Source organism: Phyllobates terribilis, unplaced genomic scaffold (assembly GCF_046119375.1).
Source record: "Phyllobates terribilis strain yellow unplaced genomic scaffold, ASM4611937v1 Scaffold_1__5_contigs__length_1240528914, whole genome shotgun sequence".
Taxonomy (NCBI): Eukaryota; Metazoa; Chordata; class Amphibia; order Anura; family Dendrobatidae; genus Phyllobates; species Phyllobates terribilis.
In genome coordinates, this window is record NW_027362761.1 from 617561924 (window position 1) to 617588663 (window position 26740).

Sequence of the window (26740 nt, forward strand, 5' to 3'; positions counted from 1 at the left end):
CAAAAGTTTGGACACACTTTCTCATTTAAAGATTTTTCTGTATTTTCATGACTATGAAAATTGTACATTCACACTGAAGGCATCAAAACTATGAATTACCACATGTGGAATTATATACTTAACAGAAAAGTGTGAAACAACTGAAAATATGTCTTATATTCTAGGTTCTTCAAAGTAGCCACCTTTTGCTTTGATGACTGCTTTGCACACTCTTGGCATTCTACCCCAGACCACCATGGATCTTATCATTATTACAGCCTCCCCCTAGTCCACATGGTATTTAACCATTGATCATATCACCCTTGTAAACTTCTATTGATTGTCAGCATTAACCTCTTTATCTCCCCAGAAAATATGTGCAGAAATAGGGGAGTAGTATCTGGAAATGAGTGCTATTATGCAAAGACTATAAGGACGTATTCTGTAGGATGTATAGGGCAGTAATATTTTCACTGTATGCGGTGGTATATCGTGGACTGTATGACCATTCTGGTAAGATATTTACGTTTAAGATCGGCTGTGCTTTCTGCCCAGTTTCCATATTACTGTCTGTAGTGCTAAGATGTTAATGGCCATCAGAAATCCATATTGGTAGCCTGTATTTAAAGAACCCTTTAACAGTTCAGCTTAAGTTAGCCTTGTACTTTCTGTAATTTTCCCAACACCTGGACCGCATAGCTCTTTTATCAATGTTTAGTGAGAACGAGGCATATTTATATTCGTTAGCAATATTTAGTGAGAATATACTGTGTTTATAGAATGGTAAAACATCTGGTACCAGAAGCCTTTGGCATGTTTCATCTCCCGTGATATATTTGATATATTTGTTCGGTGTTAAGTGACATCTGAAGATCTGGCCACTCAGAAGAAAGATACTATATCGAACAAATAGAACCTGTCAGAATTTGTGTTACATTTGGTTACACACACATCTGTTTTTAAACAAGATATAAGCTAGTGAAGTTTTCAAGTAAGACAGAAGCCTGTTGACCTGTGGACTGGAGGGGACGCCCTGACGTACGTCGCAGTGTGGATTCATCCCAGGACTTTTCTCGGTCTTCGCTGTTTTGCTTCTTGCGGCTGATGTTTCCCGGGCAGATGATGTATGTTGCTCCTGGTGAAGTTTTTCCTGTATAGTGTGCACTGTAAGTACTTTAACTTTCTGATTTATATTATGCAAAAGTGTCCGCAATATCACACTATTTCCTATTTTCTGTAATCATTTAATTACAATATAAATTGATCGCCTTCTTTAAAGCCGTATCCGAGCCCTTCAAATTCTTGGCAAAACACTCACACAGATGGAGGAGACATGTTTTATTATCACGGGCAGAACAGGATCACACGAACTAAATCTGATCAGTTAAGATAAAGAGGAAAACTAGACAGAAGTGAGGGCAGAAGAGCCGGTCACACATCATCCTGCATCAGATCGGGAGCTCCGCCGTCAGATTGGAGCTGGCTGACTTTTCTTCACCTCTTCATTCTTTGGCCTCTTTATGAGGGTTTCTCACTTTCTGGAGGTCACGGAGTATAAAGAGCAGGAGCAGAGAGTACAGGACACACACCGCCCCGTGGAAGACGAGGTGACCCCACAAACCGCTCTTCTCATAGTGAAAATCTAAAAGATGGAGAGAAATTCAGGAGGTCAAAGAAGCGGTGAAAGAGAAGTCCACCCAACACAGACTGACTCCGCCATCTGCTGCTAAAGCCGCTAAGTCGCCGCTCATTCAACACTCATGTACCGGACATCGATAGTGACAAACCTGCCTCTGTCAGGTCTGACAGGTTGTAGGACCCCCCGCAGGAATGGGAGTAATGACCTCACCAAAACGAGCGCAGACCAGAGTGAGTGGCCCCATGATTGATGGCTAAAATCATAAAAAGAAAGACACCAGGACCCTCAGCTGGAGAGTCACCGGCATCATGCCGTGGTGTAAGCAGCCTTCTGAGAAAAGGCTATTTTTTTTGCAGAAACAATGCTGTAGTCTTTCCACTTTATAGCATGTGGCACCATTTGAGGCATTTTTGCAGAATAGAATACCAGGAATCAGTCAGCGAGCTCATTTTCTGATCTGTAACTCTTATCTCTCATCTCCTGAATCATCTTTCCCCTCCTTTCTGTCTCAGTAATATAGAATAAGTTACCAGCGATCAGTCAGTGAGACAATTTTTTTGGTTTGAAATTCTTATCTCTCTTATCCTAAATCATCTTCTCCATCCTCTATAATACAGTATACAGCACACTGCAGGATGAGTTACTAGTAGTGATGAGCGAGCGTGCTCGCCACTATACGATACTGGCCCGAGCATCTCACTGCTCGAGATACTTGACAAGTATTTCCTGAATGTTCGGGTGGGAGCTCGGGTCCCCTCCCTGCATGTTTGGCACTGTTTAGACAGTGAATGAACATGCAGGGATTGCCTGCCACTCACTGTAATGCCGTAGCTATGTTGGTTGTGGCATTACAGTGATTGGCTGGCCGCACAGCGTCAACAGATCTATATAAGACCTGGCGCCGCCATGCTCGTCACAGTCACTCCGGAAACAGGCAGAATAGGGAGAGCTTGTAGACCGTATACCGGGGAGGTCTCTCTCCGAATACAGCGGGCCAAGGACAAAGGATACTAGCAGACAAGTTGTTGGGGTAACACCTTTTTACTAAGAACAGGAACTGGGTTACCCCGACTATGCAAGAAAGGAACACAAATAAACCTCACACACATCTAGCTCAAGACAGCTAGGACCCCTGCGCTGCACAACTGACAGGACCTGGATATACTAACAGAAGAACTATAATTTGCCGACCCAGTGGTTCCGCCCAATGTGGTAACCGAGTGTTACCCAGAGTAATGATGTAATCAGATGGGTGCACAAGGCGGACCGTGGAGTGGTGCAGCGCAACAGTTCACAAACTTAACAACGCTATATGTTTACAATACTGTTATTCTAACTACAAACAAACTCCCCACTGGGGGGAGTCTCTAGTTGTAGGCAGGTTTGGGTGAACCTTAGCTAATGTCTTTAATTGAGAACCTGTGTTTGGCGACAAACTCTTCCTGCTATTTGCATGCATGCATTCACGGGATCCCTGTGGTGATGCCTGAGCTCAGGACTTACCAGACGTTAACTGTTCTCTGAAGAAGCTGTCTGATCATCTGATCGGGCACTTAGCTGGGAGACTGCGTTCCTGTGACAAGGTCAGGACCCTCTCCTCAGTTTTCAGTCTTTCAGACTAGCAGAAGGCCCTTCACATCATTCAGATGCCCTGGGAGAATCAAACTCTGCATCCAACCATAGTCGTCCTCCTAAGGTGATTCTTTCTCTTTGACCAGAGTCACAGGCAAGGCTTCACCTTCACTCAAAGGTCTGTTACGCTCCCAGCATGCTGCACACACTGAGCTCTTAGGATGCATCACCACACTGTCCTTCCTCTCCTCACTACTTGTACAGTTATATGAAAAAGTTTGGGCGCCCCTATTAATCTTAAGCTTAATGTTTTTTATAAATTGGTGTTTTTGCAGCAGCTATTTCAGTTTAATATATGTAATAACTGTTGGACACAGTAATGTTTCTGCCTTGAAATGAGGTTTATTGTACTAACAGAAAATGTGCAATCTGCATTCAAACAGAATTTGACAGGTGCATAAGTATGGGCACCCTTATCATTTTCTTGTTTTAAATACTCCTACCTACTTTTTACTGACATAGTAAAGCACTTTTTTTGGTTTTGTAACCTCATTGAGCTTTGAACTTCATAGCCAGGTGTATGCAATCATGAGAAAAGCTACTTAAAGTGGACACTTGCAAGTTGTTCTCCTGTTTGAATCTCCTCTGAAGAGTGGCATCATGGGCTCCTCAAAACAACTGTCAAATGATCTGAAAACAAAGATTATTCAACATAGTTCTTCAGGGGAAGGATACAAAAATCTGTCTCAGAGATTTCACTTGTCAGTTTCCACTGTGAGGAACATAGTAAGGAAATGGAAGAACACAGGGACAGTTCTTGCTAAGGCCAGAAGTGGCAGGCCACGAAAAACATCAGAAAGGCAGAGAAGAAGAATGGTAAGATCAGTCAAGGACCATCCTCAGACCACCTCCAGAGAGCTGCAGCATCAACTTGCTGCAGATGGTGTCACTGTGCATCGCTCAACTATACAACGCACTTTGCACAAGGAGAAGCTGTATGGGAGAGTGATGCGAAAGAAGCAGTTTCTGCAAGCACACCACAAACAGAGTTGGCTGAGGTATGCAAAAGCACATTTGGAGAAGCCAATTTCTTTTTGGAAGAAGGTCCTGTGGACTGATGAAACCAAGATTGAGTTGTTTGGTCATACAAAAAGGTGTTATGCATGGCGGCAAAAAAACACAGCATTCCAAGAAAAACACTTGCTACCCACAGTAAAATTTGGTGGAGGTTCCATCATGCTTTTGGGGCTGTGTGGCCAATGCCGGCACCGGGAATCTTGTTAAAGTTGAGGGACGCATGGATTCCACTCAGTATCAGCAGATTCTTGACAATAATGTTCAAGAATCAGTGATAAAGTTGAAGTTGCGCAGGGGATGGATCTTTCAGCAAGACAATGATCCAAAACACCGCTCCAAATCTACTCAGGCATTCATGCAGAGGAACAATGACAATGTTCTGGAATGGCCATCCCAGTCCCCAGACCTGAATATCATTGAACATCTGTGGGATCATGTGAAGAGGGCTGTCCATGCTCGGCGACCATCAAACTTAACTGAACTGTAATTGTAAAGAGGAATGGTCAAAAATACCTTCATCAGGATCCAGGAACTCATTAAAAGCTACAGGAAGCCACTAGAGGAAGGAGGATCTACTAAATATTAATGTCACTTTTCTGGTGGGGTGCCCATACTTATGCAGCTGTCACATTCTGTTTGAATGCAGATTGCACATTTTCTGTTAGTACAATAAACCTCATTGCAAGGCAGAAACATTACTGTGTCCAACAGTTATTACATATATCAAACTGAAATAGCAAAAACACCAATTTATAAAAAACATTAAGCTGAAGATTAATAGGGGTGCACAAACTTTTTCATATAACTGTATTTGCCAACTCACACACCATCAAGTTCACCATAGTCACTTTTAGAGGCAACAGAGACCTCTTGTGGCCGAAGGCTGATACCGCGGCAATGTCCACACATCTCCTTCTCACAAGCTGCTGCTGCATCAGGGAGAGAATTGGTGGTTGTTTTAGTGAGTTATTCCACAGCGTTACAAGTCTACACTAACAGTCCTTTTAAGGACTAATTCTGATGAATATCAATCCTGGTGATAGCAGTAGTTAGGTAGAGTTTGTGGAGATCGTGTAGAGCAGAATAGGGTCCACTGCACATTCTGTCTGCTGCTTTTACAGATATTTATAGCCCTTGCTGTATTGTGGAAGCAGAGAAACCTGTCCATCAGACGTGAGTCCCATATTACTGTGGTAATAGACATTTTTGGGAACGTGACAAATATTAAACTCCATTTATAGTGGGCAAGGCACGTGGCAAGGGACGGGGAAGTGGACGTAGTGGTGATGGTGCATGCAGAGGCTGTGGCCATGGGCAAGATGAAACTGTGCCTGCTGAGGGAGCACAACAAGCACCCACATCATGTCGCCCTACCTTCCTGTCCCACTTTGTAGGGGGCCACGGAATACAACTCTTGAAGCCAGAGCAGTGTGAAAAGGCTGTTGGTTGGATAGCAGATAATGATTCCAGTCAGTTTGCCACCACCACCACCATGTCTACCACATGGTCCAGTCTCAGTAGTCTGGACCACATATTCCTGTACATCTCTCTGCCTGTACTGTCTGTGCCCACCATAATCCAGGCATGTCTATTGTGCTTTGTTCTTATGGGACCCTAATGCCATTGTATACTTTCCACCGACTGCAGATTGATTTCAGGTAGTTACACAGCGCAGGTAAATATGAGCATGTCCAGAGGTTTCAGACTGAGAGAGGGGAACATGGTTCACTGAAATAGTGTTAAAAAATCATAGAAGCTATGTAATACAGCAGGCACTGCACACCCTATACCATTCTCAGAGCAGTGGTGTTACGGATCCGGGTGGTGGAACCTCTGCGGTGCAAGGAAGGACCCAGAGGGGCGTAACTAGGTATCAACTCAGAGCGACCAAGGTCGTACGGTGGCTCAGTCGACACCGTGACCAGGGAGGGTCCAAGTAGAGGGACCAGGTGCTACTCTGGGGACGACCTTATAAGGGAGCAGGTGACTCCCACGGTACAGATGGCAGAGACCGGTGTAGCAGATGGGCACAGCAGGCAGGCTGACGGGTGAACCAGGTAGATGGACTGGCAGACACGGCAGGTAACAAGCAGGAACCTCCAGGTAGGCTGACGGGTAGGCACAGCAAGAGACGGGCGGGAGCCTCTAGGTAGGCTGTCAGGTGGTCACGGCAAGTGACGGCAGGAGCCTTTAGGTAGGCTGTCAGGTGGTCACGCAAAGTGACGGCAGGAGCCTCTAGGTAGGCTGTCAGGTGGTCACGGCAAGTGACGGCAGGAGCCTCTAGGCAGGCATGGCAGGAAACAAGCAGGTGCTTCCAGGTAAGCAGGTGGGCAGAGCCCATAGGCAGACTGACAGACAGAGCGGAAGACAGACTTTCGGGCTGGAGTGAAGTCAGGCTGCTGGACTGGACTGGTAGTCAGGCTGGCGGACAGGACTAGTAGTCAGGCTAGCAGCGGGACCTGAGGGCAGAAGCAGAGGTGAGTACACTATACTTACAACTTTGCTTGGGCACCTCCATTTTGGAGGAGGTGCCTTATATATGGGAGGACCTCCGGCTATTGGCCGGGGACTCCTTAGGACAGCGCGCACGGCCTCTTTAAGAGGGAGGGAGCGCCTGTGCGCCCTAAGCACAGTGCCGGGAAGCTGCGTGCGCCGGCAGCTGCAGGAAGATTAGTACAGGAAGACGCCGGGCGGGAAGCGTGGCGGTGAGAGGGACGGCGTCTCTGCCTGGCATGGGGCAGAGACGCCGATGCTACAGTACCCCCCCCTTTACGCCCCCTCTTTTTTGGGCCAGAAAAATTTTTTGAGGAGGAGCGGGGCATGAATGTTCTCCCTGGGTTCCCAAGTTCTCTCCTCTGGGCCAAACCCCTTCCAATCCACCAGAAAAAAGGTTTTTCCTCTTACCCTCTTGGTGGCCAGAATGTTCTCTACCTCAAAAACGTCCTCAGGTATTCCCCCTGCTCCGGTTTCCGCTGGATTGTTGGAAAAAGAATTAAACACAACTGGTTTAAGGAGAGATACGTGGAAGGAGTTGGGAATACACAAGGTGGCTGGGAGTTTTAACTTGTAGGCCACTGAGTTGATTTGTTTGAGGACTTCAAATTGACCGATGAACCGAAGACCCAACTTATAGGAGGGTATTTTGAGACTAACATGTTTGGAGGAGAGCCAAACCTTGTCTCCCGGACGGAATTGAGGCAGATCCAGACAGATCAGCATGTCTCTTCATCCGCTCGGAGGACTGAAGTGCCGACCTAGTATTTTCCCAAATGGTGGAGAATTCGCTGACCAGAGACTCCGCGTCAGGCTTGTCCACAGAGGCGGAGACAGGAAATGGAATCCGGGGATGTTGATCGTAGACCACAAAGAACGGGGATTTGGAAGTTGATTCGCTCTCATTGTTGTTGTAAGAGAACTCGGCCCATGGTAGGAGGTTCACCCAATCGGTATGGTGAGCGTTAACAAAGTGCCGGAGGTAGCTAGTAAGGATCTGGTTGATACGCTCCACTTGGCCATTGGACTGTAGATGGTAAGCGGAGGAGAAATCCAGGGTGACATCCAGCAGCTTACACATAGCTCTCTAGAAGCGCGAAGTGAACTGGACCCCTCGATCAGACACAATGTGGAGGGGTAGGCCGTGGAGACGAAAGATGTGATGGATGAAGTCTTTAGCCAGTACAGACGCAGATGGGAAACCAGACACGGGGATGAAGTGGGCCATTTTAGAAAAGCGGTCAGCAACCACCCAAATGACCATACAACCGGCAGAAACAGGGAGATCTGTAATAAAGTCCATAGCAATGTGCTGCCCCATGGCAGCAGGTACGGGAAGATGCCGCTGGAAGATGTCTGGGAACCTAGTTGCGGGCACAGGACGAACAGGCCGAGACAAAGTCTACCACATCCTTGCGCAGGGTAGGCCACCAGTAATGACGGTTAATGAGCAGGAAGGTCTTCTTCTGACTGGCATGGCCGGCTAGTTTAGATGAATGACCGCAGTGAAGAACCTTCTCACGATCCGGGACCGCTACCGGGTGGGAGACGAGTCAGATCCAAGGGGGCCACATTCATCACTTTGGAGGGGTCGATGATGTGCATAGGCTCCTCCTCTAGATCAGAGGACAGGAAGGATCGGGACAAGGCGTCGGCTTTAACGTTCTTGTCCGCCGGGCGGTAATGTAGGATAAAGTCGAAGCGGGTGAAGAACAAAGACCACCGGGCCTGACGCGGATTGAGTCTTTGGGCATTCTGGAGATATGCCAGGGTTTTGTGATCAGTATAGATGATCACCGGGTACAGAACTCCTTCAAGCAGGTAATGCCATTTTTCCAGCGCCAATTTGATGGCTAGAATTTCTCGGTCTCCTATGGAGTAGTTGCGCTCAGACGAGGAGAAGAGTTTGGAGAAGAAGCCGCAGGTTACCATTCTCCCGGATGAAGACTTTTGGGTGCACACCGCTCCGGCTCCGGAGGAGGACACATCAACCTCCAGGAAGAACTGTTTGTTGCAATCTGGACGGTATAGCACTGGGGCAGAGGAGAAGGCTTGCTTTAAGGAAAGGAAGGCCTCCTCTGCTTCAGGCAGCCATTCATTAGGATTTGTTCCCTTACGGGTGAGCGCAGAGATGGGAGCAGTCCGGGAAGAGAAATGTGGGATGAAGAGACGGTAGTAGTTGGCGAATCGCTGAATCGCCTTCAACCCCTCCGGACGGGGTCACTTTAAGACGGCAGAGAGCTTCTCGGGGTCCATTCGTAGACCTGTCTGGGAGATAATATAGCCCAGGAACGGAAGAGAGGTCTGCTCGAAGAGGCACTTATCAAATTTTGCATAGAGGTGATTCTGCCTGAGCCTAAGCAGGACCTGACGGACATCCCTCCGGTGGGTGGGAAGATCCGGAGAGAAGACCAAGATGTTGTCCAGGTATACCACCAAGCAAGAATATAGAAGGTCGCGGAAGATGTCGTTGACCAATTCTTGGAAGACGGCGGGAGCATTGCAGAGACCGAAGGGCATCACACTGTATTCAGTGACCGTCCTGGGTATTGAATGCCGTGTTCCACTTGTCTCCTTGATGGATCCGGACCAGGTTATACGCCCCACGTAGATCCAGCTTAGTAAAGATCTTAGCACCCTTAAGGCGGTCGAACAACTCAGAGATGAGCGGCAAGGGGTATTTGTTTTTGACCGTGATTTGGTTGAGTCCTCTATAGTCAATACAGGGACGTAGCGAACCGTCTGTTTTCTTGACGAAGAAAAATCCGGCTCCATCCAGGGAGGTAGATTTCCGGATGAATCCCCTGGCCAGATTCTCCTTGATGTACTCAGACATGGCCCGGGTTTTGGCCGACGACAATGGGTAAATATGGCCAAGGGGTGGAGTGGCACCGGGTACCAGGTCGATAGGGCAATCATATGGCCTATGAGGTGGCAGTGTCTCAGCCTCCTTTTTGTCAAAGACATCTGCATAGGACCAGTAAGGTGCCAGTAGACCGGGTAGATTAGCTGGGGTTGGTGGAGGACGAGCCGGGCGAACCGGAACCAGGCAGGTCTTATGGCAATCCTGCCCCCAACGGAGCACTTCACTGGATTGCCAATTCAGAACGGGTTCATGTCTCTGTAGCCAGGGTAGACCTAGCAATAGGGAGTGAGAGAGTCCGGAAAGCATATGGAAGGAGATCCTCTCTGAGTGCAGCATTCCCACCTACAGGGTTATAGGTTCTGTGACGAGCAAGATGGTCACCGGAAGGAGTTTTCCATCCATGGAAGCGACTGCAAATGGTTCAGCCAGAGGTTTGGTGGGAATCTGATATTTCTCTACCAGGGACTGGGAAATGAGGTTTCCAGAACCTCCGGAATCCAGATGTGCGATTTCAAAGTAGCGGTTCTCTCCCCAGGAGATAGAGACAGACAAAGTCAGGGAAGGAGAGGATTTACTTTTGCCTAGGACAACCTCTCCGAGCGGTCCTAGACACTGGAGTTTCCCGGCTTCACCGGGCAGGAACGGATGAGGTGCTCCTTACTGCCACAGTAGAAACAGCTCCCCTCGGCTCGGCGTGACTCTTGGCGAGATTTGACCATCTTGGTCTGGTTGATCTGCATAGGTTCGGGCGAGCGTGCCCGGGGAGTTGCTGATTGAGAGGCAGGTCTCTGGAAAGTAGGAGCAAGACGAGGAAATCTTCTCTCCCAGGTCTCTTTAGCACGTTCTAGGAAAAGTACAGATGGCAGAGACTGACCGGTGTAGCAGATGGGCACAGCAGGCAGGCTGACAGGTGAACCAGGTAGATGGACTGGCAGACACGGTAGGCACAGCAAGAGACGGGCGGGAGCCTCTAGGTGGGCTGTCAGGTGGTCACGGCAAGTGACGGCAGGAGCCTTTAGGTAGGCTGTCAGGTGGTCACGGCAAGTGATGGCAGGAGCCTCTAGGTAGGCTGTCAGGTGGTTACGGCAAGGGATGGCAGGAGCCTCTAGGTAGGCTGTCAGGTGGTCATGGCAAGTGACGGCAGGAGCCTCTAGGTAGGCACGGCAGGAAACAAGCAGGTGCTTCCAGGTAAGCAGGCGGGCAGAGCCCATAGACAGACTGGCAGACAGAGCGGAAGACAGACTGTCGGGCTGGAGTGAAGTCAGGCTGCTGGACTGGACTGGTAGTCAGGCTGGCGGACAGAACTAGTAGTCAGGCTAGCAGCGGGACCTGAGGGCTGAAGCAGAGGTGAGTACACTATGCTTACAACTTTGCTCGGGCACCTCCATTTTGGAGGAGGTGCCTTATATATGGGAGGTCCTCTGGCTATTGGCCGGGGACTCCTTAGGACGGCGTGCGCGGCCCCTTTGACAGAGAGGGAGTGCACGCGCCCTAAGCACAGTGCCCGGGAAGCTGCGTACGCCGGCAGCAGCAGGAAGAGGAGCGCAGGAGGATGCCGCGTGGGGAGGTGAGATGGACGGCGTCTCTGCCTAGCAGGGAGCAGAGACGCCGATGCTACACCTATCAGTGCCAAGAACTGATGCACCTCTTTGAGGTTCTTCGGCTCCGGCCATTTCTGGATGGCAGTGACCTTCTCCGGGTCTGGTGCTACTCACTCTGGACTGACAATGTGCCCCAGGTACTGTACCTTTAAGAGGGAGGGAGCGCGCGCGCCCTAAGCACAGTGCCCGGGAAGCTGCACGCGCCGGCAGCTGCAGGAAGAGGAGCGCAGGAAGACGCCGGGCCAGGAGCGCGGCGGTGAGAGGGACGGCATCTCTGCCTGGCATGGGGCAGAGACGCCGATGCTATAAGTGGGAATTCTTCTTCATCCCACCTTGATCCTCCTTCCTCCCACCATGCCGAGTGCTCTAGGACAAGTGATCCCACACTTGGACACTCCGAAGGGCTGTTCGCTTTTCCATTTATAGATTTGGGCCTCTCGCCAAGCCCGCTTGAAGGGGGCATGAGGAGATCGCATGTAGCAATGCCCAAATATTTGAGCAGTCCCAGTCGCACGAAGGCGAAAGTGCAATTACTGTAGCAAGAGGTGGATGATGATGAGACACAATTGCCAACAAGCCAGGAAGAGGCACAGGGTGCATACGTGGAAGACTAGGTGGAGGACGATGAAGTCACTGACCCAACCTGGGAAGGGGACATGCATAGCGAGGAGTAGTTTAGAGAAGGAGGGAGCCGTAGCACCACAACAGGCAGGAACAAGTAGTGGGGTGGCCACAGACACAAGGTAGGCAGCTCTTCTCCAGAACACCAACACGAGGGAAGTTGCCAGTCCAACTGTTAGGTCTTCCAGAGTCTGGCTCTTTTTTAAAGACTGTCCAGTTAACCCCAAAAAAGGCAATTTGCAATATTTGCCATGCCAGCATTAGCAGGGGCAGCAAAACTACCAGCCTAACCAGCGGGTGACACCACTGCCTCTTCCACTGTTGTGCGTGCATGCCAATCCCCTGTTCATGGTGCATGCAAAGATCCCTCCCACCCTGTACCTGTCATTGCACACTTACAACCACCACCATCAGTAACCATGTCCATGTCCTTGTTACCAGTGCAGCGTTCAATTGTCCCTACCCCAGTCCTTTGAACGCAAGTGCAAATAAGCAGCCAACCACTCACAGTCCACAATGCTAAACTGCCACAATTCTCAACTGCTTGCACTGGAAATGTTGCCTTTCAGGCTCCTGGAGACGGAAGCTTTCCACAACCTCAAGGCAGTGGCTGTTCCTCAGTACTCTGTCCCCAGCTGCCACTATTTCTCCCTGTGTGCTGTCCCCGCTTTACACAAGCACGTGTGCCAGAACATTACCCGTGCATTCAACAACGCAGTTACTGGGAAGGTCCACCTAACCACGGACACGTGGACAAGTGCTTGTGGCCAGGGACAGTACATCTCACTGACAGTACATTGGGTTAATATTGTGGAAGCCGGGACCCAGTCGGACCCTGAGACAGAACATGTCCTCCCGATGCCGAGGATTGTGGACCCTGGGTCAATCAGGGTTGCTCCCACATTCTACAGCTCTTGCACCTCTTTCTCTTCAGCCTCCGTCTCTGAAAATACCACATCAGTCAGAAGTTGGAATCACTGCAGTACTGCCTCGGCCAAGCGGCCACTGGCTGTGCTGAAGCTACTAAGCTTAGGGGACAAACCGCACACCGCTGCAGAGTTGTTGAAAGCTGTAACAGAGCAGGCAGATCTGTGGCTGTCACCTCTGAACCTACAGCCAGGCATGGTTGTGTGTGAGAATGGCCAGAACCTGGTGGTGGTTCTGAGGCTTGGCAACCTCACACATGTACCATGCCTGGCCTATGTGTTCAACCTAGTGGTTCAGCGGTTTCTCAAAACCTACTCAGATCTGTCTGAGCTGATCGTGAAAGTATGCCGTGTGTGCGCCCATTTCAGAAAGTCAGCTACAGCTTCCGCCGCTGTGCTTCAGCAGCGTTTGCAGCTTCCAGCTTACTGACTGGTGTGCCATGTCACCACGTGTTGTAACTCAATGTTGCATATGTTGGGAAGGATTTGTGAGCAGCAGAGGGCAGTTGTTGACTGCCAGCTTCAACACGCTGGTGTTCAGTTCAGCCTCCACACATATGATGAGTGGGCATGAATGTCTGACATCTGTGTCGTCCTCCAAAACTTTGAGGACTCCACCAAGATGGTGAGTGGCGATGACGCCATAATTAGCGTCAACATCCCTCTTCTGTGTCTACTGAAACGTTCGCTGCTCACAATTAAAGAGGATGCATTGCAGGTGGAGCACGATGAGATGGAGCAAGAAACCATACAGGGTGATGCCACACAGCTCGGCCTCATCTCATCCCAACGTGGATTGGGTGATAATGAGGAGGAGGAGAAGGAACAGGAGCTGGTTTCCTGAGCTACAGACAGTACACTACCTGCACAACTGTCATACCGTCTGTTCAGTGTGGATGGCCTGAGGAGAGGGAGAAAAAGGAGGAGGAGGACCAGGAGGAGGAGGAGGAGAGCTTCAACAGTCGTCCTCTTGGTCAGGACAGGGAAGTCTTGCCTGTTGGCAGTCTGGCACACATGGCTGACTTTATGTTCTGTTGCCTTTCTCGTGACCCTCGCGTTGTATGCATTTTGGCCAAAATTAATTACTGGTTGGTCACACTTCTAGACCCATGCTACAAGGAGAAATTTCTATCTATCCTTCCCATGGCGGACAGGTCTAATAAATTGTTGGCTGAAGAAAAGAAAGTTGATCCAGCTCCCAAGAAAAACGTGTTTGATTTAAACCACATGGAAACCTTATTTCTGTCTATTTAAAATCCAACAATGGGAGCAAACACAGAAAAGGGAGTTATACTCCTGGGGAAAGGAGCCTATACCTGCAAGGATCGGATGCATCGGTGGTGGTTTTTCATTGTTATGCGTCTTTGGTAACGCAGGAATAATTGGTATAGTGGGATAATCAACAATGATGAATTTTTTTGTGAAAATACCCAATGCTACTCACTGTTGTACTAAAATGTTGTGTTTTTCTTGAAAAGAGCGAGTAGGATCACTTTTTAGAGGAGTGTAAATTCTGTGATCTAGTAACATATTGTTAATAGATGAAATATAATCACTGTTCAAAACCACCACCGAGTCAGATTTTTTTTTTTTTTTAACAATGTCAAATCTAGACAATAAGTTTTTTAAGGCCACTTGTTCTTCTCTGGGCGAGTTAGATTACAGTTATATGAAAAAGTTTGTGCACCCCTATTAATCTTAAGCTTAATGTTTTTTATAAATTGGTGTTTTTGCAGCAGCTATTTCAGGTTGATCTATGTAATAACTGTTGGACACAGTAATGTTTCTGCAATGAGGTTTATTGTACTAACAGAAAATGTGCAATCTGCATTCAAACAAAATGTGACAGGTGCATCAGTATGGGCACCTCACCAGAAAAGTGACATTAATATTTAGTAGATCCTCCTTTTGCCTCTAGTGGCTTCCTGTAGCTTTTAATGAGTTCCTGGATCCTGGATGAAGGTATTTTTGACCATTCCTCTTTACAATTCCAGTTCAGTTAAGTTTGATGGTCACCGAGCATGGACAGCCCTCTTCACATGACCCCACAGATGGTCAATGATATTCAGGTCTGGGGACTGGGATGGCCATTCCAGAACATTGTCATTGTTCCTCTGCATGAATGCCTGAGTAGATTTGGAGCGGTGTTTTGGATCATTGTCTTGCTGAAAGATCCATCCCCTGCGTAACTTCAACTTTATCACTGATTCTTGAACATTATTGTCAAGAATCTGCTGATACTGAGTGGAATCCATGCGTCCCTCAACTTTAACAAGATTCCCGGTGCCGGCATTGGCCACACAGCCCCAAAAGCATGATGGAACCTCCACCAAATTTTACTGTGGGTAGCAAGTGTTTTTCTTGGAATGCTGTGTTTTTTTGCCGCCATGCATAACGCCTTTTTGTATGACCAAACAACTCAAGCTTGGTTTCATCAGTCCACAGGACCTACTTCCAAAAAGAAATTGGCTTCTCCAAATGTGCTTTAGCATACCTCAGCCGACTGTGGCGTGCTTGCAGAAACGGCTTCTTTCGCATCACTCTCCCATACAGCTTCTCCTTGTGCAAAGTGCGTTGTATAGTTGAGCGATGCACAGTGACACCATCTGCAGCAAGTTGATGCTGAAAACTCTCTGGAGGTGGTCTGAGGATTGTCCTTGACTGATCTTACCATTCTTCTTCTCTGCCTTTCTGATGTTTTTCTTGGCCTGCCACTTCTGGCCTTAACAAGAACTGTCCCTGTGTTCTTCCATTTCCTTACTATGTTCCTCACAGTGGAAACTGACAAGTGAAATCTCTGAGACAGATTTTTGTATCCTTCACCTGAAGAACTATGTTGAATAATCTTTTGTTTTCAGATCATTTGACAGTTGTTTTGAGGAGCCCATGATGCCACTCTTCAGAGGAGATTCAAACAGGAGAACAACTTGCAAGTGTCCACTTTAAGTAGCTTTTCTCATGATTGCATACACCTGGCTATGAAGTTCAAAGCTCAATGAGGTTACAAAACAAAAAAAAAAATGCTTTAGTACATCAGTAAAAAGTAGGTAGGAGTATTTAAAACAAGAAAATGATAAGGGGTCAGTGTGAGGGGGGAGAGAGAGCAGAGTGTGAGGGGGGGAGAGATAAGATAAGTATGTTGAGGCGATAGGCCAGTCCAAAGAAATGGGTTTTTAGGGCACGCTTAAATCTGTGGGTATTGGGAATTAATCGAATTGTCCAGGGTAGTGCATTCCAAAGAATTGGTGCAGCACAAAATAAATCTTGGAGAAGGGAGTGGGAGGTTCGCAATATGGAGGATTTTAGTTTTAAGTCATTAGCAGAATGGAGAGAACGGGTAGGGTGGTAGACTGAGACAAGGGAGGAGATAGAGGGCGGTCCTGAAACATGGAGCTCTTTCTGGGTGAGAGTGATAAGTTTATATTGAACTCTGTATTGGATGGGCAACCAATGCAATGACTGGCACAGGGTGGAGGCATCGGTGTATCTGTTGACGAAAAATATGATCCTGGCTGCTGCGTTCTAGATGGATTGAAGAGGGGAGAGTTTAGAAAGAGGGAGACTGATTAGTAGAGAGTTGCAGTAGTCCAGACGGGAATGAATAAGAGCGACAGGAAGAGTTTTTACTGAGTCAAAGGTGAGAAATGTCCTGATTCTAGAAATGTTTTTGAGGTGTAGATGACACGAGTGAGTGATTTACCCACTCTGACCGCCCCCCTGTGCGCTGTTTGGGACCCCCTGTGCGATGTCTGGGGCCCCGTTCTTATGAATATTAAATATTAAAGTATATTAAAGATCAGATTTTTCACGTTTATGAGCACCATTGAGTGATATATTCAAGAATTACATCATTTTTCAACATTTTATGGTTTAAAACTCTAAACGCACAGACTGTTGTTACTTCAACCAGAAAACCTTGACGGTTCATAAAAAACTTGATTGTTCAGGATATAATAAAAGTCATAACATTCTGAAACTTCAGCTTATAAAGGACCTTTACATGGGGCGATTATTGGCTCCAGAGAGGCTTTCGGCCGATAATCGTACACATGGCTGGTGACAGGATGCTACAATATAAACCTTTAAAGGTAAACACTGATCACAACATTAAAATGATCCTGCTTGTTTTCAGGATAAAGTGCATGTTCTGTTGGTGATTGCAGATTGAAGCTTGCGGGATCGGTCAACCAATCCATGGTGTCACCGACCTTTGTGTGGATGACGCTGTCACAACTCAACAGATTTGCTGTGGCCATGATTTCTGCATCAGTTGCCCAGACTCCATCACGAGAGATGCCAGAGGTGGTCACATATTCATTCACATCTTGATTAAAGTAGTCCTGTAGTTTTTTGGACAAGTCAGTTTTCATGTGGCGGGTGACTTTAGCTCTGAGAAGGGAGTAGTTGTCCTCTGTTCCTGTCAGGATATCGCTGATGACCTGAAAGTAGCAGTTCCCATCACCTTTGGTTTTATATGTACGCCGTGGTCGTCCAAGATCTCTTGTGCATCCAAAGTACCCAACCCTACTAAACGTAAGGTCAAGAGTGGTGGTAAGATACTTACTTCCTTCCTGAACTCAGTAGTGGGTTGAAAGTCTTGCTTTGCTTGTGTTTGTGTGGCAGAGTCACAGGGACAGTCATCATGGGACTGGGGTGGTAGAGAAGTCTCTTCATCCTGGTAAATCTTAAGGTTGCTGGCATGGTAAGTGTTGCTTAGTATCTCGCCAGTCTTATTGTTCTTAAGTTTTACTCGTCCCTTGGTTAAGGATTCCACAACTAAGTAGGGTCCAACCCAGCGTGGTTCCATCTTTGAACCTATGCGATGAATACGACATTGATTTTTGATATAAACAATGGTGCCAGCAATGATTTCTTTGTTGTGGTTGTGTCGGCGATCACTTGGTGTTCCTGAGCATAATGGATGTTGGTACTTACAGTTGAGTGGATCCTGTTATTAATGGTTGTCGGTGGTAGGCAGATGAAATGCGGTGATCTGTTTGAAAATGATCCATCAGGTTGTCGATGACCAAGTCACAAACTCTCTTCCCTGGTCACTAATCAAAGTGTCCATACAGCCTAAGCGGCAAATAATGGTGTACAAAAATTTTGCTACTAACATGGCGCTTGTGTCTGGAACAGCTGTTGCTTCAGTCTACGTGGAGAAATGATCAGTGACAGCAACTATATATTTGTTGCCGTTTGATGTCTCCTGAAGAGGACCGATCATATCAATCCCAACTAAGCTCCATACTTTTCCAGCCACTGGTATACTGTTGATTGGTGGAGCTTCTTTGCTGATTTTGGGACTTGTGACAAAACATTTTTGACAGGCTTTGACATGTTGGTGAACATCGTTCTTCATTCCCTTCCAGTAATAACGGTCAGAAATTTCGGCAAATGTTTTATCTCTGACAAAATGGCCACCAGAAGTTGAGTTGTCGTGGCAGGCCTTCAAGATATTTGGCAGTCGGCTTTTAGTGAGAACCTCCTTTTTCCCATAGTAAATAATCCCTTTCTCTGCTCGATATGGCTTAGATGTTTGTCTACACTGGGACTTGGGATCTGAGCGTTTCTCTGGATGTAGATCGTAGATCCACTGGGGGGGGCTTTTGTTCTGTTGCAGTGTAGAATCTCAAAAGCTGATCATACAGTTGGTCTTCCATCGTTGTCAAAACTTATTTTTTTTGTTGGAGGTGTTCCAAGTTCACTTTATATACCTTATCAGGATAGAATAGGAACTCGCACTGGAGAACTTAAAGTGCATATCCTAGAGAGCAGGGAGAAACAGACATAACAAGTTACAGCACATAACATTAACTATGCACTGATGGAACGGCACCATCTACTGTCAGTTCAATGTAATGCCTCCAACACATGCTGTAAGTCTAGTCCACCCGTTCCCATGCACTAGATTTGCTGCTGATTTTCCACAGGGAAAAAATCAGCAGCCAATCTACATCAAAATCCGCATCCCAATGATGTTGATTTTTTTTTGTGCAGAATCACAGCAGATTTCTCCGTGTCACGTGGAAGAGGGAAATCTGCTGCAGACCGCATCAAAACCTGACAAAAGCCGCATGAAATGGGATATGGTTTGTGTATGTGCATCTATATATACTGTAGCACTACAGCAGCAGAAACACACGAATATTCTTCCCTAGAGGAGTCTAGACTATGGGTATATTATAGCCTAGGCCAGATTATACTCCTCCGGGTCAGAATATACCCCGGCTGCTGTAGATCAGATTTTTCATGCTTATGAGAACCATTGAGTGATATACTCAAAAACAGGGCCCCAGACATCGCACAGGATTTTTTTTTTAATATTTCCCTATTTCCCCACAGATGAAAAATGCAATGTAACCCTAATGTCCTAATGTGCTACATTTCTAAGTAGCTACATGGAGGTTCATGTCTGTAAAGGACCATACGACAATAGGCAGTAAGGTCATGTGGTGTACGGTTGTGAAATTGGACTATTATACTGTAACAGGAATTCAAAAAAAGAAAATTGTGTTTGTTTTTTTTTTTAATTAAAAAATAACACATAAGACCACTGGGCCTTTAACAAAAAAGGATAGGACATGAAAGCTAGGTAGGTTCATGTCCTAAAAGTAAGCACCTGCATCAGGTCACTGTATTCAGGTGGCATTTACGAGTCTAATATTGAATTATTCTAACAAGGAAATGTGCAAAAAAAAAAACTTCTTTTATATCAAGAAGTGGGGTTGACAGTTGCACTTATATTTCTGGAACGTTGATATTTTTCTTTTTGCTTGTCCATCTTACTAGGCAGGAAGCTGACTTTCCGTGACACACAAGCCTTGGTTTTAGGATTTTTGTTTAGACATAATATTAGGACGGAGGGATAATAAACAGCTCTCCTTGTTTTTAGTGTGCAAAGAATGAAAAAAAAAAGCTGCTATCAAAGGGGTTCTCTGAGAAGTGTCATACAATAAACAATACACATTTAGATATTAAACAATTTTCTAAATGCCTTTATTTTGAAGATGACAACTGCCGTCAATCACAATCCATCCTAAATTACAGAGGACCCACAGTAGTATGGTCACATCAGGTCAGGCATAATGAACTCGCATTCCTCTATTCAGACAGGGCCCTGAGTGGAGCCTGGAGGAGAGGATACACGGTTTATTCAGGTGGCTGAGAATGAACATTCATCTATTCAGACAGGGCCCTGAGTGGAGCCTGGAGGAGAGGATACACTGCTTATTCAGGTGGCTGAGAATGAACATTCATCTAGTCAGACAGGGCCCTGAGTGGAGCCTGGAGGAGCGGATACACTGCTTATTCAGGTGGCTGAGAATGAACATTCATCTATTCAGACAGGGCCCTGAGTGGAGCCTGGAGGAGAGGATACACGGCTTATTCAGGTGGCTGAGAATGAACATTCATCTATTCAGACAGGGCCCTGAGTGGAGCCTGGAGGAGAGGATACACGGCTTATTCAGGTGGCTGAGAATGAACATTCATCTATTCAGACAGGGCCCTTAATGGAGCCTGGAGGAGAGGATACATGGCTTATTCAGGTGGCTGAGAATGAACATTCATCTATTCAGACAGGGCCCTGAGTGGAGCCTGGAGGAGAGGATACACTGCTTATTCAGGTGGCTGAGAATGAACATTCATCTATTCAGACAGGGCCCTGAGTGGAGCCTGGAGGAGAGGATACACGGCTTATTCAGGTGGCTGAGAATGAACATTCATCTATTCAGACAGGGCCCTCAATGGAGCCTGGAGGAGAGGATACATGGCTTATTCAGGTGGCTGAGAATGAACATTCATCTCATTCACCCTGACAGTTTTAGCGCCTCTGTCTTGTGCTTCACTCAGCCCGTCCTATTACGTGTCCTGGCAGCTGCCATCTTTAAAATCCAGACAAAGTGCAGTAGATATATTGCTAAATAAAGGTACCGTATTTAGAAAATAAGGTTTAATATTAAATGTGTATTATTTATTTACTTTTTTACGTTTCTCAGAGAACCCATTCAAAGAGAACCTATTTCAAAAAAATAAAATTTTAATATACTGTATTACAGGTAAAAAAATAAACTAAATTCTAAATCTAAGTAATTAAAAAAATATTAAAGAAAGGACCGATAACATTATGAGAGGGTATGAAAATTATATACTAATGACTATCAGTAAAAAGTCACTGCCATTTTTGACATCCTATCGGTGCTACGTCACTCCACATAAAATTATTATTTTTTTAATAAAACTTGATTTTTGCTCATAGGTACACTTTAAGGTGCTATTACTGCAGAATATCACAGGTCAATGAATTCAGTCACAGTGCGTGACTACACAGCTAAAGAACTTGCCTATTTACAGTATCACACTGAGTAACTATGCAGCTGCAGCAGTTTGTCATGTCACATTGAGTGACCAAACACCTACAGAATGTCCCTATATGTCACACACACTGACTATACAGCTACAGCACTTCACTATACAGTATATCACACTGAGTAACTATAAAGCTACAGCACTTCTCTATATATCACACTAAGTTGCTATACAGCTACAGCACATCCCTATAATATATCACACTGAGTGACTATACAGGTCCAGAATGTCCCTATATGTCACACTGAGTATCTCTACAGCTACAACATCTCCTTATATATCACACCGATTGACTATAAAAGCTATAGCACCTTCCTGTATATCACGTTGAGTGACTATACAGCGACAGCACTTCACAATATATCTCGTTGAGTGACTATACAGATACAGCACTTTCCTATTTGGCACACTGAGTGAATAAACAACTACAATACTTACACTGAGTGATTATACAGATACATACCATCTAATTGTTATGGTAAATATTTATACTGGCCAGTGTGAATTCACCAAGTGTGGCATTGAATTAATCCTCAATTTAATACTATGTACAGTACAGACCAAAAGTTTGGACACACCTTCTCATTTAAAGATTTTTCTGTATTTTCAGGACTATGAAAATTGTACATTCACACTGAAGGCATCAAAACTATGAATTACCACATGTGGAATTATATACTTAACAAAAAAGTGTGAAACAACTGAAAATATGTCTTATATTCTAGGTTCTTCAAAGTAGCCACCTTTTGCTTTGACTGCTTTGCACACTCTTGGCATTCTCTTGATGAGCTTCAAGAGGAAGTCACCGGAAATGGTCTTCCAACAATCTTGAAGGTGTTCCCAGAGATGCTTAGCACTTGTTGGCCCTTTTGCCTTCACTCTGCGGTCCAGCTCACCCTAAACCATCTCGATTGGGTTCAGGCCTGGTGACTGTGGAGGACAGGTCATCTGGCGTATCACCCCATCACTCTCCTTCTTGGTCAAATAGCCCTTACACAGCCTGGAGGTGTGTTTGGGGTCATTGTCCTGTTGAAAAATAAATGTTGGTCCAACTAAACGCAAACCGAATGGAATAGCATGCCGCTGAAAGATGCTGTGGTAGTCATGCTGGTTCAGTATGCCTTCAATTTTGAATAAATCCCCAACAGTGTCACCAGAAGAGCCCCCCCACACCATCAAACCTCCTCCTCCTCCATGCTTCACGGTGGGAACCAGGCATGTAGAGTCCATCCGTTCACCTTTTCTGTATCGCAAAAAGACACGGTGGTTGGAACCAAAGATCTCAAATTTGGACTCATCAGACCAAAGCACAGATTTCCACTGGTCTAATGTCCATTCCTTGTGTTCTTTAGCCCAAACAAGTCTCTTCTGCTTGTTGCCTGTCCTTAGCAGGGGTTTCCTAGCAGCTAGTTTACCATGAAGGCCTGCTGCACAAAGTCTCCTCTTAACAGTTGTTGTAGAGATGTGTCTGCTGCTAGAACTCTGTGTGGCATTGACCTGGTCTCTAATCTGAGCTGCTGTTAACCTGCAATTTCTGAGGCTGGTGACTCGGATAAACTTATCCTCAGAAGCAGAGGTGACTCTTGGTCTTCCTTTCCTGGGGCAGTCCTCATGTAAACCAGTTTCTTTGTGCCGCTTGATGGTTTTTGCAACTGCACTTGGGGACACTTTCAAAGTTTTCCCATTTTTTCACACTGACTGACTTTCATTTCTTAAAGTACTGATAGCCACTCGTTTTTCTTTACTTAGCTGCTTTTTTCTTGCCATAATGCAAATTCTAACAGTCTATTCAGTAGGACTATCAGCTGTGTATCCTCCAGACTTCTGCACAACACAACTGATGGTCCCGGCCCCATTTATAAGGCAAGAAATCCCACTTATTAAACCTGACAGGGCACACCTGTGAAGTGAAGACCATTTCCGGTGACTACCTCTTGAAGCTCATCAAGAGAATGCCAAGAGTGTGCAAAGCCGTCATCAAAGCAAAAGGTGGCTACTGTGAAGACCCTACAATATAAGACATATTTTCAGTTGTTTCACACTTTTTTGTTAAGTATATAATTCCACATGTGTTAATTCATAGTTTTGATGCCTTCATTGTGAATGTACAACTTTCATAGTCATGAAAATACAGAAAAATCTTTAAATGAGAAGGTGTGTCCAAACTTTTGGTCTGTACTGTATACTGTCTGCATTTTGTCATCTATGATCATCACACCCTAATCAGTATGTCCATTTGTGTATTCCTCTTGCAGGTACGACACCCATCTTTCCATATGTGTGATCTATTTTGCTATTCCTATCATCTGCACTAACCTGGTATGTTTGTAAGCTGACCACAGTACGACCCCCTGTTCAACCATTTATTTTCTTTATGATCAGCCTGTTTTACTTTGCTTGTATTATATCCTGCTCTGGGCCAATTTGTAATTATCTGATAAACCTGGGTCAGAGGCCTCTCCCCTCCCCTTAAAAGCTGAATGCATTTGCTATCATATATATTGTGAAGCCTAAGTCTGGTTGACGTAGTCTGGCCAGTGTGAATTCACCAAGTGTGATGAAACAAGTGTGGCATTGAATTAATCCTGAATTGAACCGAAGGAAACCAGATACCCAGGAAAAGTAAATGATGTTCCTGTTTGTCTTCACTCTCTCCTCTATACTCCTTCACTTTCTACTAACCCCCTTAATCCCTACACTTAGTAAGGAACTTTTCATTTCTCCCTCCATCCTCCCCACTCATCCCACCCCTTCCTCAGAACTATTCCTCATTATTCACTCCTGTGTCTCCAAACATAGACAGCCTCCTCATGCCCTCTCCTGCTCCCGCCTGCTAACACTTTCCCTGCTCCTTCTGACTGTCGGCGATATCTCTCCAAATCCTGGTCCTCCTCACCACATCTCCAGTCACTTTCACCTCCTATCCACGAGCTGTCACAAACTCTCGCAACCCTTCTAACCTTATTCCCATCTGTCCAGCCCCCACCTCCCCAGCCCCACTAACAGGATGTCTATGCAACGCTCGCTCCGTGTGCAACAAACTTTCCTACATCGATGATCTTTTCATTACTAACAAACTCTCCTTCCACTGCATCACCGAAACCTAGCTCACCCCCTCTGACACGGCCTTCTCAGCTGCACTTTCGTATGGTGGATTCCATCTTTCTCACACCCCTCGCTCCAATGGCAAGCATGATGGAGTAGATTTTCTCCTGTCAGGCAACTGCTCCTTCACCCATATCCCACTGCCACCCTCCATTACTCTCCCCTCCTTTGAAGTACACTGTGTGCGCATATAATCCCTTCCAACCTCCAACTGGCCGTCGTTTACTGGCCCCCAGGACTAACCACCACCTTCTTTGACCACTTCGCAATCTGGCTCCTTCATTTCCGTTCAGCTGACATCCCCACTATCATCATGGGTGACTTCAACATTCCCATTGACACTTCCTACTCATCTGTCTTGAAGCTTCTATCCCTCACTTCCTCCTTCGGCCTTGCTCAATGGTCTTCTGCCCCCACTCACAAAGATGGCCACACACTGCACCTCATCTTTACCCACCTCTGTTCCCTATCTAACCTCTTTAGCTCACCTCTCCCTCTTTCTGATCACAACCTAATCACATTCTCTTCCCTCTTCTCTCCAGGTGCACAAGCACCACTCCACAAACTTGCACACCCTTGCAGAAATATCAAACACCTTGACCTACACTCACTCTCTGAATCCCTTCTCCCACTCACAGGCACATGTTCCTTACACAATGCAAATCCTGCTGCCACTTTATATAACACCACAACAGCTGCAGCTCTCTGTTCGGTCGCCCCCCTCACACATACCACAGCTCGCCAACTCAACCAGCAACTCTGGCACACCAACTTGACTAAAGAACTGCAAAGGGCCTCCAGGGTTGCTGAGCAGAAATGGAAAAGGTACCTCTCCAATGAGCACTTCATCGCATTCAAACAGTCCCGAACTACCTTCAAGTTCACACTTAGGCAGCAAAACAAAAATACTTCTCATTTCTCATATCCTCCCTGTTTCACAATGCTAAACAGCTATTCAAAACTTTAAATTCTCTCCTCCATCCCCCAGAGCCTCCTCCCTCTCCTCTCATCTCAGCCGAAGACTTTGCCACATTTTTCAAGCAGAAGATAGACACTATCAGACAAAGCTTTTGCCAACAGTCCCCTCAGCCCCTCCTCATGCCTACTCAACCATGCTCCTCCAAAACCAGCTTCTCCACCCTTACGGACAATCAACTCTCCTCTTTACTCTCCAAATCACACCTCACCACCTGCGAACTTAACCCAATCCCATCCCACCTCATCCCTAACCTTACCACTATCCTCATCCCAACCCTAACCCACCTTTTCAACCTGCCACTAACAACTGGTGTCTTACCTTCATGCTTCAAACATGCCTCGATCACACCCATCCTCAAAAATCCCTCCCTTGACCCATCCTCTCTGTCTAGCTATCGCCCGATATCACTTCTTCCTTACGCCTCCAAACTACTGGAACAACACGTCCATTCGGAACTGTCCTCCCACCTCTCCTGCTCCCTCTTTGACCGCCTCCAATCTGGCTTCCGACCGCACCACTCCACTGAAACTGCCCTGACTAAAGTCACCAACGACCTACGAAACGTCAAATCCAAGCGACACTTCTCTGTCCTCCTCCTCCTGCACCTGTCATCTGCCTTTGACACAGTCGACCATTCCCTCTTACTACAGACTCTTATTTATTGGCATCACGGACTTGACCCTATCTTGGATCTTTTCATACCTACCTGACCGGACATTCAGTGTCTCCCACTCACACACCACCTCCTCATATTGCCCCCTATTTGTCGGTGTCCCCCAAGATTCAATCCTAGGACCCCTGCTCTTCTCCATCTACACCTTCGGCCTGGGACAGCTCATAGAGTCCCATGGCTTTCATTATCCCCTCTATGCTGATGACACACAGATCTACCTCTCTGGACCCGATATCACCTCCTTACTAACCAGAACCCCACAATGTCTGTCCGCTATTTCATCCTTCTTCTCTGACAGATTTCTAAAACTTAACATGGACAAAACTGAATTCAACATCTTTCCACCGTCTCACTCAACCCCCCCAACTGACCTATCTATCAACGTCAATGGCTGCCCACTCTCCCCAGTCCCGCAAGCCCACTGCCTCGGGGTAACCCTGGACTCTAACCTCTCCTTTAAACCACATATCTTGGCCCTTTCCACTTCCTGCCAACTCCAACTCAAAAATATCTCTCGGATCCGCACGTTCTTCAACCACGAATCTGCAAAACCACTAGTGCACGCCTTCATCATCTCCTGCCTTGACTACTGCAACCTCTTGCTCTGTGGCCTCCCTTCTACCACTCTCGCATCCCTCCAATCTATCCTAAACTCTGCTGCCCAACTAATCCACCTGTCCCCCCGCTATTCCCCAGCCTCTCCTCTCTGTCATCTCTTCACTGGCTCCCTATTGCCCAGAGAGTCAAGGTCAAAACCCTAACCATGGTGTACAAAGCCATCCACAACCTGTCTCCTCCATACATTTGTGACCTAGTCTCCCGGTACTTACCTGCACACA